General features: G+C 38.3%; 1 protein-coding gene across 1 annotated transcript in view; it reads right to left on the bottom strand.

Moving 5' to 3' along the window:
• Nucleotides 1–2,999, bottom strand: part of tp53i11b (tumor protein p53 inducible protein 11b) — a 46,681-nt gene extending 43,682 nt beyond the window's left edge. Inside the window, exon 1 of the mRNA XM_084734666.1 lies at nucleotides 2,866–2,999. The gene's annotated coding sequence lies outside the window, so the exon portion shown is untranslated. The remainder of the gene's footprint in view (nucleotides 1–2,865) is intronic.
• Nucleotides 3,000–15,123: the final 12,124 nt, after the last annotated feature.

Raw genomic sequence — 15,123 nt, 5'->3', positions numbered from 1 at the left:
GGTCATAACATAATGTAGGCTTAAAACTTACATGGGTCACAGGGGTATGACGTACAGTTGTAAGACAATGTGTATCACTGCTAGGTGACACAGAGAGACGCTCTGTTACATGAGAGCCATTAGCGAGAAGAGCTTGCAACAAAGGCTGAAATAGTCTTTGAGGTTCAGGCTGAGGTGAAAATATCCTGCAGTCACAAGCGTTCATGGAAAAAAGACAGCGGTCTAAAAGGTCAACATCAGGTCAGGTCTGACCCATTTACTGGAGCCACTCTTGCATTCACAAACTAGAGTGCTACTGTGTTAACTAACGCTGGAAATATCTAATAGTTTGATCGTGGTTGCTTTGGTTAAAAAACGACGAGAGATTCTGTCGAACACTCTCTCCATCCAGAAAAAAAAAAAAAAATCGCTGATGGCTAAATCAGCACAGCCACAGCATCTCCAAAAGACATCCACTGCTGCCCACTCCACATCAATTTGATTCATTTTCCACAAAACTTTGTCACCATGGGCACAAAGAACAGAGAAGGAAGCCCTGTTTCATCTTTCCTCTTTCCTCAGCCAATTAGAATCCCCCGCCCGCCCACGTAGCCTGGTTGACATGTTGATTCCTGATCACAGGGCGGTGACTGAAAAACAGTGCGAATGCTGCCATGGGAATAAGGCTTGATTCATGAAAAACATAAAACAAATAAACAATTTACAAGGTTTCATGCTAGCGTGCAGAAATCCCTTATTTGTCTCCATCTTCGACGTCATTACATTTTGACACATAAAGAACATAACAGCCACTATGTCGCTTCCCTCATGCTATAGCCTGTTTGACATAAGCCAGCATCTTGGGTTAGGTTTTGTTGTGAGTTGAAATGTTTGTAGCACTGCAAACGTGGGTCTGTCGATGCACACTGCGTTGTCATTTTAAAAGAAAAAACACAACTGTTCAACAAATTCAACAAATTCAGTAACTGAAGGCTGAAAAAAGGGTTGAACAATTAAATCAAAATGTTATCAAAGGAAGAATGTGTGACGAAGCAGCATTATTATGACATTGGGCTGCAACTAATGATCATTTTCACTCTTTTTTCTCTATTAATCAGTAAGTTTTTTGGGCTATAAAATGTCACTCAGTGTTTCACAAAGCCCAACATGGCGTCTTCAAATGTCTTGTTTTGTTCACAACCCACAGAGGACAAAAGAAACCAGAAAATATTCAGATTTAAGAGGAATTAATTACTTGATTAATTGCTGGAGCTCTATAATGAAATGCTGTACTCCTGCAGAGATGCCCTGACCTTTTTTAATGCAAAATTAAAATTGTGATGCAAAAACGATGATTCCCACTAATTGTGACTCATATCACAACTTTAACTTCTGTCAAAATAAAAGCAATATGATGTTTTTAGGCATATTGTGCAGCCCTAGTCGAAAAAAAAGAAGTTAAGCATGTATTTCAGCCACCCAATAAACAATCCTTGTGGGAAATAGGACTGAGACGTTCCCTGCTGTCCAATAAACAGTACACTATTAGCTCGCTTCATGGCACTGACAAAATGACTGTTTACTCTGAAAGCGCTGCAGCATTTCTGAATTGCACTTGGGACAAGTCTTGACAGACCAAACACCAACCTGAACTGTTAGGTGTTGAGCAGACTCACACTGAATGATTCATGTCTCGCATGCATGTAACCACGGCTGCACAATATTGATGAGAAAAAGAAAAAAATCATACTGAAATTATTTTGACAGATGTTGTGATCGTGATGTGATGTAATCTTTGATTTTTGCTGGAAAAAAAAACAATTAAAATCCTGATGATGTTCTGGGGAACAAGATTTGTGGGCCAAGACATCTCAACTTCATTATAATGCTGTTTTATCAAACATTTTGCTCTTATCAGAAAGTTCCAGCTCTGCAGTTTGGATATCGCACTTATTATGATTTTGATAATATTTCAATTAATTGTGCAGCCCTAAATGAAACAGCAACTTTTCATAATTTCAGCTGCGAAAGCATTTAAAGTATTGAACTGTTTACACTGACAGAAGCTCATTTCATCTTTATCTAAACATTACAGCCGACTTATCTGTATAAATCCCATCTTATGATAAACACAGCTGCTACACTTGCTTTTTTCATTAAATAATTTCAAGTGCTACTGCCCCATTTTCTATCCCTGAAATAACCAGACATTAGTGTGTGTTTTGGCTCTGGCTGCCCGACCACACCGGTTAATCCACTTTCACCCATTAAGTAGTCAACTTTACCGCCTCCTTTAGAAAACTTTACATTTTTAAAGGGATTAGGAGGTTGGTCAAACCCAGCAGTACAGTCTACTGTATGAAAATGCTCATTTTTGTCCCTTTTTTTCAGGCTTTTAACTGGGTAATAATTAGTTGCTCGCCAACCTTTGGCTGCTAAATAACTTCACAGTTACAGGGTGGGGTGCAGCAGCTCGGCGGTTATTGAGCCAAACCATTGAAAAAAAAACAGAATAAATGAATTGGTTCGTTTTCTGATTTAATAAGCGTTTTCTTTAACGTTACATGCTACTGCTACAAAGGAAAATAATTTAGTATTTTTTCTGGAGCTGTCGACCACGCTCAACTTCACTTCCCCAGCTTTTACAGTGTTACCCCATACTTTTAAAGAAAATTCACATTAGGTTAACTGCTGCTGCAACAAAACAACAGAACCGCCGGATGAAATAAAATAGAAACAAGTCGTCGACAAGCTCTTGGCGAAATTACTCAGATGTTAACTCTTCAAAGCGAGGACAATGCAAAACACAGCTTGAAGCACCTTAAAGTAAAACTGTAGTTCGTGTTAAATATATTTAAAAAAACAGAGAATAATTGTGTAACTTACCGTGAGAAGCGGAGTTGTTCTCCAGAGTTTGTGTAAGGTTAGTCGTTATTACAGTGAGTGGAGTCAGTGGACAGTGTGGAGGCACATCGCGCAGCTCCGTGCTTTCACAAAACCGTCAGAGCTGCAAACAATCCGAGGGAGCTGATATTACCGTAATAACCCGCGCTCACACGACAGCGCACTTTGAAATGTCTCTACCGTAATACATACACTAGCGCCGTAACGTAAACCTCGTGTGCAGTAAAAAGACCGTGGAGGAAAAAGTGTTCAGATGATCCATTTAAGTAAAAGTAACTGAAGTAACTAACTACAAATACTCAAATTACTGTGTACTTTTATGAGTACATTTTCAAGTCTGTGCTTTTATTTGTACTTAAGTATGCATTACAAGATGTAATCTACTTAGTTACTTTTAAAATCTTAGTTGAGTACTGAGTACAGTTTGAATTAATATCCAAACCTTTCCTCTGATGGGCAAATGAAAACAATGACATGTGGACGGAAAACAAAGCAAAACGCTGCTGATTGGAGTAAGGATGTTAATGATTAATTATTAAGAACTGTTAAGAATTTAACCAATTGAAATGTATCTATGGACATTTAATCAACTGACAATGCAGTAATTGCATCTCATTTGACATTATTTTGTCTGCTGGAGCCATTTGTTGAAAAGGACAATTCAATTTAGACTTGAAAGGAAGGTAAAACATGTTTTGTATCGTATACAATATCAATAATTAGTCTGTTCTTAGTGTTTTCAACTCTCTCCCTCATTCTGCATCCTTCGTTTGTCTCTTTTACATGAATGCACATTACCTACAGGTCAAAATGTAACTCAGTTTCTTGAAATAGTAACAGTCATATAATTACAGGTTTGGAAATTGTAATCTTTTATTCTGCTTGTTTAATAATATCACAGTAATATATTACTGAGTAGTATATTACTGACCACTAGTACTGTTGTTAAATCATCATCTGTGCAATAATATCTTCATACTGTAAATCATCCCATGAATCTTTGTTGGTTGTAGTCTGTGCAATTCATATCTCTGTGTCTCTGTGCAATCATCCATTCACAAGGCAATATTATTAATAATCTTTCTGTTAATATAATGTTACACACCATGTGTGTTGGCTATTTACAACATGTGTACAATTATCCTGCACAATTATCCATATATATCAATTTATTTGTCCATAGAGCCAGATGTTTTTCCACGTCTGTACAAGTGAAAGGTGTATTTAGTGGCTATAGTCTGTTTATTATATAGTTTATTATATTTTTATCTGTATTGTATTTATCACTTACTGATCCACCTACTTTAAGTACCAAAAATAAAAGTACTCATTATACTGAATCATATATACAGTATATTATAGTACTGAATTTCATTTAGCATTTATGCGCATACACAACACTTTGATGTTGCAGCTGGTGAATGTGGGCTAATTTTAATTCATTTGTATACCACTAGGTTCATTAACCTATAATCTTCTATCATAATGTATTAGTTTATATACTGTATATTTTGCATTGATAATCTAAATCTGCAAAATAGAAACAAAAGCTATCAAATAAATGTAGTAGAGTAAAGAGTAAAATATTTCCATCCAGGATCGTGGGATAGAAGTAAAAAGTAGCATAAAATGAAAATATTCAAGTAAAGTACAAGTGCAGCAAAATGGCACTTTCAGGGAAAATTCACAACTTTTCATGTGGATGTACAGTCAGTGTTGGTTTTAAATGTAGTGAACTAAAGCATTAAATTCCTCAGTGTGTGCCATAATGATCAAGAAAGCTGAGTTCTCCTGCTAGCGGAGCCGAGCCTCTACCAGGATGCATTGCGCTTCTGACGCCTACACCCATGTTGCCTTGTATCACCACCCTAGCCTATAGCTGTTTCTTTGTTGGCCAAAACAAAGCTGTAAGTCACATCTACTGACATCACTGGATGCAGGAAGAACAATTTTGCAGCAGGAGAACTCAGTTTCCCATGTCAATACAGCTCTCATCAAAACTGACTGGATATCCACATAAAAAGGGGTGAATTTTCCCTTTAAACATAGAAATTGAGTGAAAGCATTAAACTCCACGTCAACAACAAAAAGTCCCACATTCACAGGTGTCAGTGTGCACCTCATACCACTATTCACAGTAGACACCCAGCAGTAACAATTGTAAACTACTCAAAAATGAAATCCCATATAACTCAGTAGTGGTGGAAGTATTGTTCACCACAACCTCGTATACTTCACTATTCTCCAGAGGAAATAATGATTTTACATAATCTTCTAAAATGCAATGCATTGCTAAAGGCACCCTTAGGAAAAAATCTGCATTTTTTTCACTGCAGGCATCAATCACTAAGTAATTTGCTTCTCCACAGAGGCAATGCTTAAAGGTGTTACTTCCTGTGATCAGTATACAATGACCCTGAGGTCCAAAACATCCTGTAGATGCTTAAGTCCAAATATAGATCCATGTGCATGCCTGTGCAATTTTAGATTCATTGTACAGTTATTTTCTATGCTCATTCGTGCCACTCCAATTAAGCACCTCTACAGTAAATCCAGAATATAACCAGGCAGCATTACTGTATATAAAGCATCCTATTACTTTCTTTCCATCTATCTTTTTGGAAAAGAAGTGAGCAGTCGGTGGAAAAAGCTGCTCCTGCTTCCTTAATATCTACCTGCTATTTCAACATCAAGCCTTTCTTAATATTGCAGAACAGTTACATTTTACCAGCCTTCTATTTCCACATTTTTCTCTTCAAAGTCTGAGGGGGAAAAGATGGGGTTATTTGTCTTTAATTGCCTTTGTAACAGCATTCAGGGTAGTCATGCAGGTGCGAATAAAACAAGCTTCTCAGCTTTGAATAGAAGTGCTGAATTAGTGTCGGAGGAAGGACCTCGGAGGATTTACTAGTAGACGCAGAATGAAAGGTGTGGGAGGGAAAAGGTGCACAGAGGTTGGCAGCCAGATGGAGCAGCACACATTAAATAGACCAGCTTTATGGTAACATACTGTACAAGCATTACTCCGAGGGATACATCACACAGGCTGCTGTACAGTCAACCTGCAGCTGACCAAATCCCATGGCTAGAGGAAACTGAATCTGTAACGTTTTTTTTACTCTGATATAGGCTAATTTCACAGAGATCGAGGTGTCTTCACAAGAAGAACAGAAGCAACACACTTTTGATTTGCAGCTGAGCAGTCATGTCAGCCTTTAGTGAAGGCTGAGGGCTGCAATTGAGGTGTTCAGTGAATGTTGCTTCAGTGAAAGTAACACCGTAGTGGTGCATGTTTGAAAGCCTGCAAAAAAGATAGCTAGAGAATGTGAATGCAATAGTAAAAATGTAATGTAAATTTTATAGTGAGTTCAAGAATATTTTGCACAATAAACCAGCTATGAGCCAGTGGAACTACACGATACTCAACATTTAGTTTTATTTTTGAGCTTCAGTGGCTTTATGTCTTTAGCGCTGTTCTTTTCCACCTGCATGTCAGAAAAAAAGCATGAATTGTTGAGACTGTCACTGAGTCATTTATGTTGTTGCTTTGTTGAAAACCATAATGTGAACAGTCTAATAAAAAATGGATATGAGCTATAAATCAGAGCATACCTTTGTTTGGATTAAATCAACAATCCTAAGTGAGGAATCTTTGAAAGAGCAGACTCTGACACAGAACAGACTCAACAGGGTGTGATGTGACTGTTATAGTAATATAATCTCCAAGTATTCATAATATAGCCAAGAGGAAGTCCACTTTCAGCAATAGCTTACATTTACGTCTATTTTTAGACCCAAGATGGTGTTGCTCTTCATTAATAATCACAGTGATGGGATTAACCCCACAAAGGATACTGGAGAGCATTTAAAATCGGAGCTATGGTCATGTTTCACGGGCATTTCCTCCACTTGCACATGGCATCCGCACGTCAGGATATTGGACGTTCAGTGGAAACAGTGACATTTGAGAGGGGCCGATAATGGCGGTGGGCGAACGTCGCAGGTGACTGGCAGGCAGGGGTAATTTGTTGAGAGAAGGGTAGGAGGTTGGGTAGACTGGTGTGAGAAGAGCAAAGATGTGTGGGCGCATTGCGTGGGAGAAGACATTAATTCGTTCAACCTTTATTTATAAAGCCCCCTGACAATCGGATATAGACAACCACATAAGACAATTTTACAATTTACCATATAGGAAGCGCAATTTATAGATACCTTAGATGTAAATATAGTGTAAACACTAGGGATTGAAAACAGCGTGGGAGAGGGATTAGAGGTTAAATCAGCGACAATGACTAGAGTACATTGGTAGAGCAGATGCTGCTCCCTGTGAGAGATGCCGGATCAAAACTGACTCAATAGAAAATCTTGTGCCCGATACTATCCAGCCTGTGTTGGGGCATGCAACTCCAGCCAAGGTGATATAGTACACGTGTTTTTTATCTCATCAGGCACTTTCTGGCAAAAGATCGTGAAGAAGCAGCAACAGTCTGGGTACGTAGGTAACTATCAGCCCATGTTTATGCCTCCTGAACATACAAAAGATATTAAAGATAAGAGTGCTTCATATTTGAGGTGGCTAAAAGTTGCTGCTACCACTGCTGAAAGGGTCATAAAAAGATATGGGGAGGAGAGTGAAACTTCAAACTATCTAGAATGTCTCACACCTGAGCAGAGACAGCTTCCTATGTGCACCTCATTTGTAAGATAAACAATAAACTGCACGTCTTCTGCGAAGTCTGGGAACCGTTCCTGGCACATTCCAGGGAAACTAACACAGATTAGTGTCCAGCTTGACGTATCTTGGAGCCAATAACACGTAGTCACAACCTCGTGGTGAAGACAGGTGGTATCTGTTTGGGTTTAGTGGGCAGAGGAATTTCCATCCGGGGGGGAGGGGGGGGTTTGGGGGGCAAACTCAAGTATGATCTGTCCAACACGAGATCTTATAATGAGATGCTATTTGTAGTTCCCTTTGTGCAACTCACAAGAACAAAAAACATACACAAAAAACTATATACCAACTATATAACTATATACAAATACAGTCAATAATCAGAACTGAAATAACAGACCTCAGAATCGAGTATTTATTAAAGCCTTTTAATATTCGTACATATGACTTTATTTGTTATGGTTTTGGTCGTTGTAAAGATTTGCATTTTGCTGCAAATGTCACCACATTTAAGAGAGCTACCAAATCCTGCTTAATTCAGCAATAAACGTGCACTCAGGTGTAGTTTTTAGTTAGACGACAGGTAGTTCTGACTGAGCAATCTGATTGGTCAGCTATTTCAGTGATGCTTAAAGTGACTTTAAAGCACACCTTCTCCTATATTGCTTACATGTAATGTCTCTTAGTGTATCCTTCATTCTGCACTCAGTTTTAACTTACTTGCTATCTTCAGTTTACCATCTTTTCTCCATCTTTTGTGTTCATAAAAGCTCCTCTAAGTGATGGGTGTTTAGCATTCACAAAACACTATGATGCTTACATCAAATAGCTGTTTTCAGCTTGTCTGTATCTGTCCCTATCAAATGAGCCATAATTAAGGATTCAAAAAAAGACAGTTCGCTTTCTTCTGCATGGATGCCCTGCATACACAGGACAATAAAAGCAAAGGGAAAAATCCTGTACAATAATACACAGTATACTGGAGGATAAAACCAGCATGAAAAAAAAAATCTGACCACAACAATGTGGAATAAAAACCTTCAAAAACCTTCAAATCCTCCAACTCACTAAGCTCTAACCACTGCAGGCACATGCATAGTCACTGGTGGATTTTAATAAATCAAGTGATCCAACTATAAATCTTGCTGAAGTCAGTATGAGTCCTGATATGAATCTCATAGCGCTGTGATGGAGCTGTATGTAAATTAAATTATATCACCATAGTCCAGTGCTGACAAGATTATTATGGTTTGGGCGTGCCGGGCTGAGACAGTAATGTCTTCACTCTCGTTTTGTTTATTGTAACATTTCTCAATGCGCACCATTTTTAGCCCTAATGTGCACATGTGCTGTGTGCACTTTGAGTGATGAAGGAGGAAATATGGGCTCGAAGAAAGGGGCTGGTATGTAGGAGGCATGTGTGCTTTGTCTTCACCCACACTCAAACCTGTCAAACAAACAACACTCTTCTTACACCCCCAACCTGCCGGCAACCAATCATCTTTCAGCACCACAAAACCCAATTTCTTGCCTCTTGCCCGGTCTTTCTCAAATCAGATTGTCTGTAACAAGGTGTTTGATTATTATAGATGAAGAGAGGAGACTATCAAAAACCTTCTTTGTGTACTCTCATTGTTGTAGGATGTAAAATCAGCAATGCAATAGATAACAATGGTCGTGTGTTACTTTAAGTTGTAGTTTATTCACAAAACAATTTAAAATACATCCATATAAGACCTATTGACGACATGTAAAACAGGACACCCTAAAGTTATGTGGACTTTGATGTTGTCTAGATTTAAAAAGTCTGTATTAAACTGTAACATTTATGACAAAAATTCTCGACTAAACCAAAGTCCCTGAGGCTAAAAACTCATCTAAACTAAAACTTAAAAAAAACTACTTAATGGTCCCAGTCCATCAGTCTAAACATTGGTAAGATACAGTACATCCAAGTGGAAAGTAACAGTTCAGTTTAAATACATTTCAGAGTAGAGTAACTAGTCCCCAGTCATTTAGGGTATTCAAGCTTTAACATATTTTACCAGTAACTGCTGACTTAAGCTCTTTTTGAAAGACATTGCTAAGCCATTATTTATACGTGAGAGGTAATGGAAGTCAGATAATTAAAACTTTTGTTTAGAGAAGATAATTTGATAAGCAAAGCTAATTAAAATGCAAAATAAGATTCAGTTAAATTAAAAAAATAATAAAACTAATTTATAGTACACTTTTTATATGGATACAGACATACATATAAAATGTGCAACATATAGTACAAATCGTAGATAAATTGGATGATTAGATGTGTTACAAGTTTATTTTTCAACGAGTCAGCCGAGCTCGCATCTCCAATTTATATATAGGAAGTTGATTCCAGATAAGAGGGGGCTTGGTAAGAAAACACTTTGCCATGTGATCATAATTTATTTATTTTTGTGATAGTCTGGAGACCTTCATCGTTTGATCGAAGAACCCTGACAGGTATAGTAGAATGGTGCAAGTTCATGTAATATTTCATAGGTTAAAAGTAGGATCTTACAGTCTGATCTAGCATGTGCTGGGAGCCACAGAAATGAAATGAGGACAGAAGTAATATTCTAATCTTGGTTAATATCCTACAAGTTGCAATTTATAAATCCAATTAAAATAAAAGCAGTGCAGTCAGGGGCACTAAAATTAAAAGCAAGTCCATCTGAAGTGCTGAGGCAAGTCTGAAAGGTAACATGGTAATTTACTGTTAAGGGCTTTAAAGATAAGAAGGTACCAGTGAATATCACATTCCTGTTGGAGAGAACACCACCCAACCTTATAATATAAAAGCAGGGTTCAAAATAAGGGGGAGCTACAGGGAGCTCGGCTCCTATGAGAGAGACATGAGAGAGACATGTCTCAAATAAATTACTGACTACTAGCAAAGCACTTTTCAACATGCATGTTTATTCACACGTAGCAGGGATGTCACGGTTCTCTAAATCCACAATTTAAATTTTAAGGTCATGATTTGATGATTCAATTTAAACTTTAAAGTATTTTGTCGTTGTTGTTGTTTTATGTTGTTTCTCTGGTGAACATAATGATGCATTTGCATTGTGACCCCTGGAACATTTTACAGTTATGTGGCTATTGGAAAAACTTTGCGGTGCCTCTCTGCGTGAGGGGATGAAACCTTGGTCTGGTCTGTTAAACAAATTATAGGAAACCATCATCTGTCTGCTGTGTGTTGGCATTTTTATTGTTTCTCAGCAGAGAGAGATTAAAAACATACTGCAATGGTGAAAAACTTTCTATTTATTTGTTCTCCAAGGCTTAATATTCTCTGTATGATTTGAAAAAATGAAATGTATTGACAGTATATTTTTCATAGGTGGGCGCATTTGTGTATACGTGTCCAGTGTGCATATGTAGGCCTGCGGTTGCAGTTGTACAATGATAGAATAAATCTCAACTGAGCAGCACGACAGACAGAGTCCAAAAGTTTATGCTGCTGCATTTGCTTGCTTTATGTTTTGCTGCAGGAATGTAAAACATCATAGCAGTGGGGAGAAAAACAGAAAATCCAATTACTCCATTGGAACTCAAAAGAAAGAAATTTCCTCTATTCTGCAAGAAAATCAAAGGTCTCGACCAAGGCCGCTCAAATTCATCACCAATGACCATGGTTGACTATGACTACTTTTTCAAAAGAACACAAGTCATTCTTCTTTAAGAGAAGTCACAAATCAACTCCAGATACTAAACACCTCAGTGGACCTTAGTGACACCGAGGTCTTGTTATCAGCTCCTGTGCAGACATTCAAACGTCTTGAGCTAATCATGTTAGACAGCCCTCGAGGCATTAGTCTTAAATTCTCCTGCTGTGCTGCATCTCACTTCATGTCCTCAGATTGAGGATGTTTCTAAAGCATGAGATATCTCTCACATATGGTAATCATATGGCCTTAAAATGTATTAAAAATCTGATCCCCGTAATCCTCCCTCTCCCGAGGAAAGCAGGATACAGTATGCCGTTTAAGAGCAAGATTGTGATATTTCTTTCATTTTGAGGAATGGATTATTGAGGCTTATTGCCGGCGGGCTGAGAAAACTGAAACCACAGTCAACACAACAGGAAGACTGTGGGGAATCGAAGAGAACGGTTACATCCTGGAAAAGAGCAAGAAGCAGCCAATACTGACCACAGCCAATAATGGCAGGTGAAAGGATGTGTCGAAACAGACACTGGAAAAAAGAAGAGAGGTGATTTCCGGAAAGGGTATTTACAGAGTGTTTTACAAGGACCCAGAGGGGATGAAGCTTTCTGTTCTGCAGAGAAAACATTGTCTTATATCAGAAGAACAAAAGTCAGGACCCTGTTCTTTAAATGTGGCTGAGTGAGTCAGTTCTTTCCGTTTCTTTGCATGGGGCTCAACTTTGGTGAATTTTGACCAGCAAAATCGTAAAACTCGACCAATAGCAAATACGTATATGCCTTGGTCACTCCTTAAATCACACATGGGTGACCGCAGCCTGATTTGTCAATCCCGGATGAAGTTCTTATGCTCTTATTTTGAAATAAAGGCAACATGAGTGAAGGCTTCCTGCGTTGTTACAGATGTCATTCTTGCGTTCCAAAATCTCGCCACTCTTAAATCACTTGTAGAGTTAGACTTTGTGTCTCCATACCACCTTAAGAGGCCTAATGTTGTTTTGAAGGTTACACACACTTGGAATGCTTAGGGGAAAAAAACAAAAACAAAAACATTGGTATCTAACATCCTGGCATCTTTCTGGTGCGTTTACAAACAGCTCGTACAAACCGTACCGATTCTACCTTTATTTTTTAGGGTCCAAATGATAAATTACAATCTTAATGTCAAATTAAACACAATATATTGTGGCTTGTTTGGTCTGTCAAAAGAGTCTTTGAGTTGCATTTGTGTCTTTTTGTTCACAGAATCTTCATGTGATTCAGCCTAAAACAACATGATTCAGCTACATTCAATAAGCCTGCACTACTGCAGATTTGGTGAAGGGATTTGTCGCTCTGACAATGTCAAAAAAAACCCAAAATAATCCAGACTCATGTCAGATTGCACATTGTGATCTGGATAATTTATTAAACAGTTACCTAACCCTGGTAGCTTCCACCTCTGTCACATGTGAACACAAAGAAACAGGGATTGAAGAGTTGGAGTGAGGTGGAGGGTGCATGACAGGCAGCAGTCAGCTGTGGCTTGGTTGTTTATTTGTCACTGAGAATCTCCCATGAGGCTCAGCTTTAGGTCAACAGTTGCTTGAAAGTAGAAGGAGGCAAAGGTCAAGTATTACTGAAATGCAGCCACTCTCTCCCCCTCCACTCTGTCTGCATGCGGGCTTATTGACCCGACCTCCACCAGACTGGACAAATGCACAGCCAGTTAATCATTGCCTCGGCTAATCCTTTACCTTGAAATTAATCATTATTTTCTCTATCCGAACCCACTAATCCAATAATACGGACGCAACCGAATTACCTTTCCGCTGAATAAATCCACAAAAAAATAAATGATAAGAGAAGAGAAGAGCAGAGAAGTGTCTTTGTGAAGGTGCCGTCTGTCAGAGAAGCGCTTTGTAAATCTGCATCCTAAACATACAGATTGCATCATTTGGTATAAAAGATTGGAATGGAAATGGAAATAATCTTTTGATATGAAGGAGCTCTCCCAGGCTTTTGGCACACGGCGCTGCTACGTGGGTTCCAACTAAATATTTAGCACCTAAGCTGCTCTTCTTATGGAAACAATGGTGTCCCTTCTTTCAAGTATAATTAAATTTCCTCTTTGCCTCGGCCAAGAGCTATTTTGAGAACCTGGCTTGTATTTGTTCTAAGCAGGAGAAAATCATTAACCCAAACATGGGCTTAATTCAGATTTGAGGGCATTTCACCTCACAGCTTTGACAACATGCAGAGACTGAGGAGTTGACTCAAACAGAGCCAAGTCAGATTTTATATGATGTATGAAACATGAGCGTTTCACAAGATGAAAGATCCCAGGGGTGTTATAGAATAAATAAAAACATATAGGGAACTGTGAGCTTCAGTATACAGTGAGGTGCCAACAGGTCTCAGCCACAAGAAATGTTAATCACTTCATTAAAAATAGATTAATTCTAATTAATTCTAGTTTGAAATTTAAAGAGGTGTTGACTGCGGCATCAGATGAATGAATGCACAAACACCATTTTAACCTTTTAAATTAAATGAATGCATGTGTAATTGATCAAAACCACTCCGACAACACCCACATCTATTTGATATATACCACAGATGACATCAATTCAGCGCTGCGCAGCATTTCCCTCGATGTATGACTTCCTGTACACGGCTGCATACAGCATACCATTTACATAATGTTTCATCATTAAGGAATAAAACAGCTCGGTGTACGGAGGTGAATTATTTCATAGCTGATGTGGGCTGGCTTATTATTTCCATCCATGAGCACCACAGACAGACAAACACACTGTGGCACGCACAGAAACTGAACAATTTTAAATATTTTATAAAGGCACTTTTATTTTGCCAGCACAAAACAATCTTGAAGTGGCTGCAGAAAAATGAATTTTATCTTGCAGAATCAGAGGGTAAGCAATTCTACAATATGCCGTATCTCACAAGAAAAAAATTATTAGTAAGTAGCAGTTATTAGCAGTTACAGCATAGTATATTAACGTGTGGAAGTGAACAGACAATATTTTTCGTGACAGCATGAGTTTAAAAGAAATATGGATGAACGTAGTACAAAGAATCAGTGACAGAGGCGTTTATAGAGTGGGGGGGGGGCCACTGGCCACCTCTGAAATCTGACTGGCCACCTCAAGTGTCCCCCCATTATCCTCAAGTATACTTGGCTATACGTCCAGCAAGAGCTGGGTCCTTAGTTTGAGCCGATGGAATCATATGCCTCTAACTTCATCAGTTTCTTTTATATATTATTATACATTCATACTTATGCATTTAAAAGGCACCGATTCGGTGGAATGACTAAAAGATCTTTCCATGCAACAAAGACTTAAATTCCAGGAATACCATGCGCAAGTGCCACTGCTTCCCCAGTACGTCGGCTATAAGGGTAAATATCCGATGTTATAATAACATTCGTTCTATGCCGGCAGTCTCAGCTGATTTTGTCTTTGACTAAAAAAAAAATAAAATGAAAACTAATGCTGTAGAATTTCATCAGTTATATGATGACAGAGAGACTGTTGCTACAGCTAGCACTCAGGTTACAGCCAGTGACATTGATCAGCAATCAATAAGGCCATCAATAAAGCATCAGATGACTGAGCAGAATTCATCAAAGCATTAGTATCAATAATATGTCAATCGATTCCCATTCCAAGAACAAACACCGGATCGGTTGCCATGAAATGTTATTCACACATTCATGTCGCCTTCAGGATTAATTATAACAGCTTTGGTGAATATTTTTATTTAGTGCCACACTAAAGTTAAAATTTTTATTTCACCTGCAAAACTAACAACATTCAGACTCAGCTGTACTTTGTGTTTTGTGCTAATTTGCAAATGTTAGAGTGCCAACGCC

Source organism: Lutjanus erythropterus, chromosome 13 (genome assembly GCF_056507025.1).
Source record: "Lutjanus erythropterus isolate fLutEry1 chromosome 13, fLutEry1.hap2, whole genome shotgun sequence".
Classification (NCBI taxonomy): domain Eukaryota; kingdom Metazoa; phylum Chordata; class Actinopteri; order Lutjaniformes; family Lutjanidae; genus Lutjanus; species Lutjanus erythropterus.
Note: the sequence above shows the minus strand (reverse complement) of the source record. Positions and strands in the feature narration are given on the sequence as shown.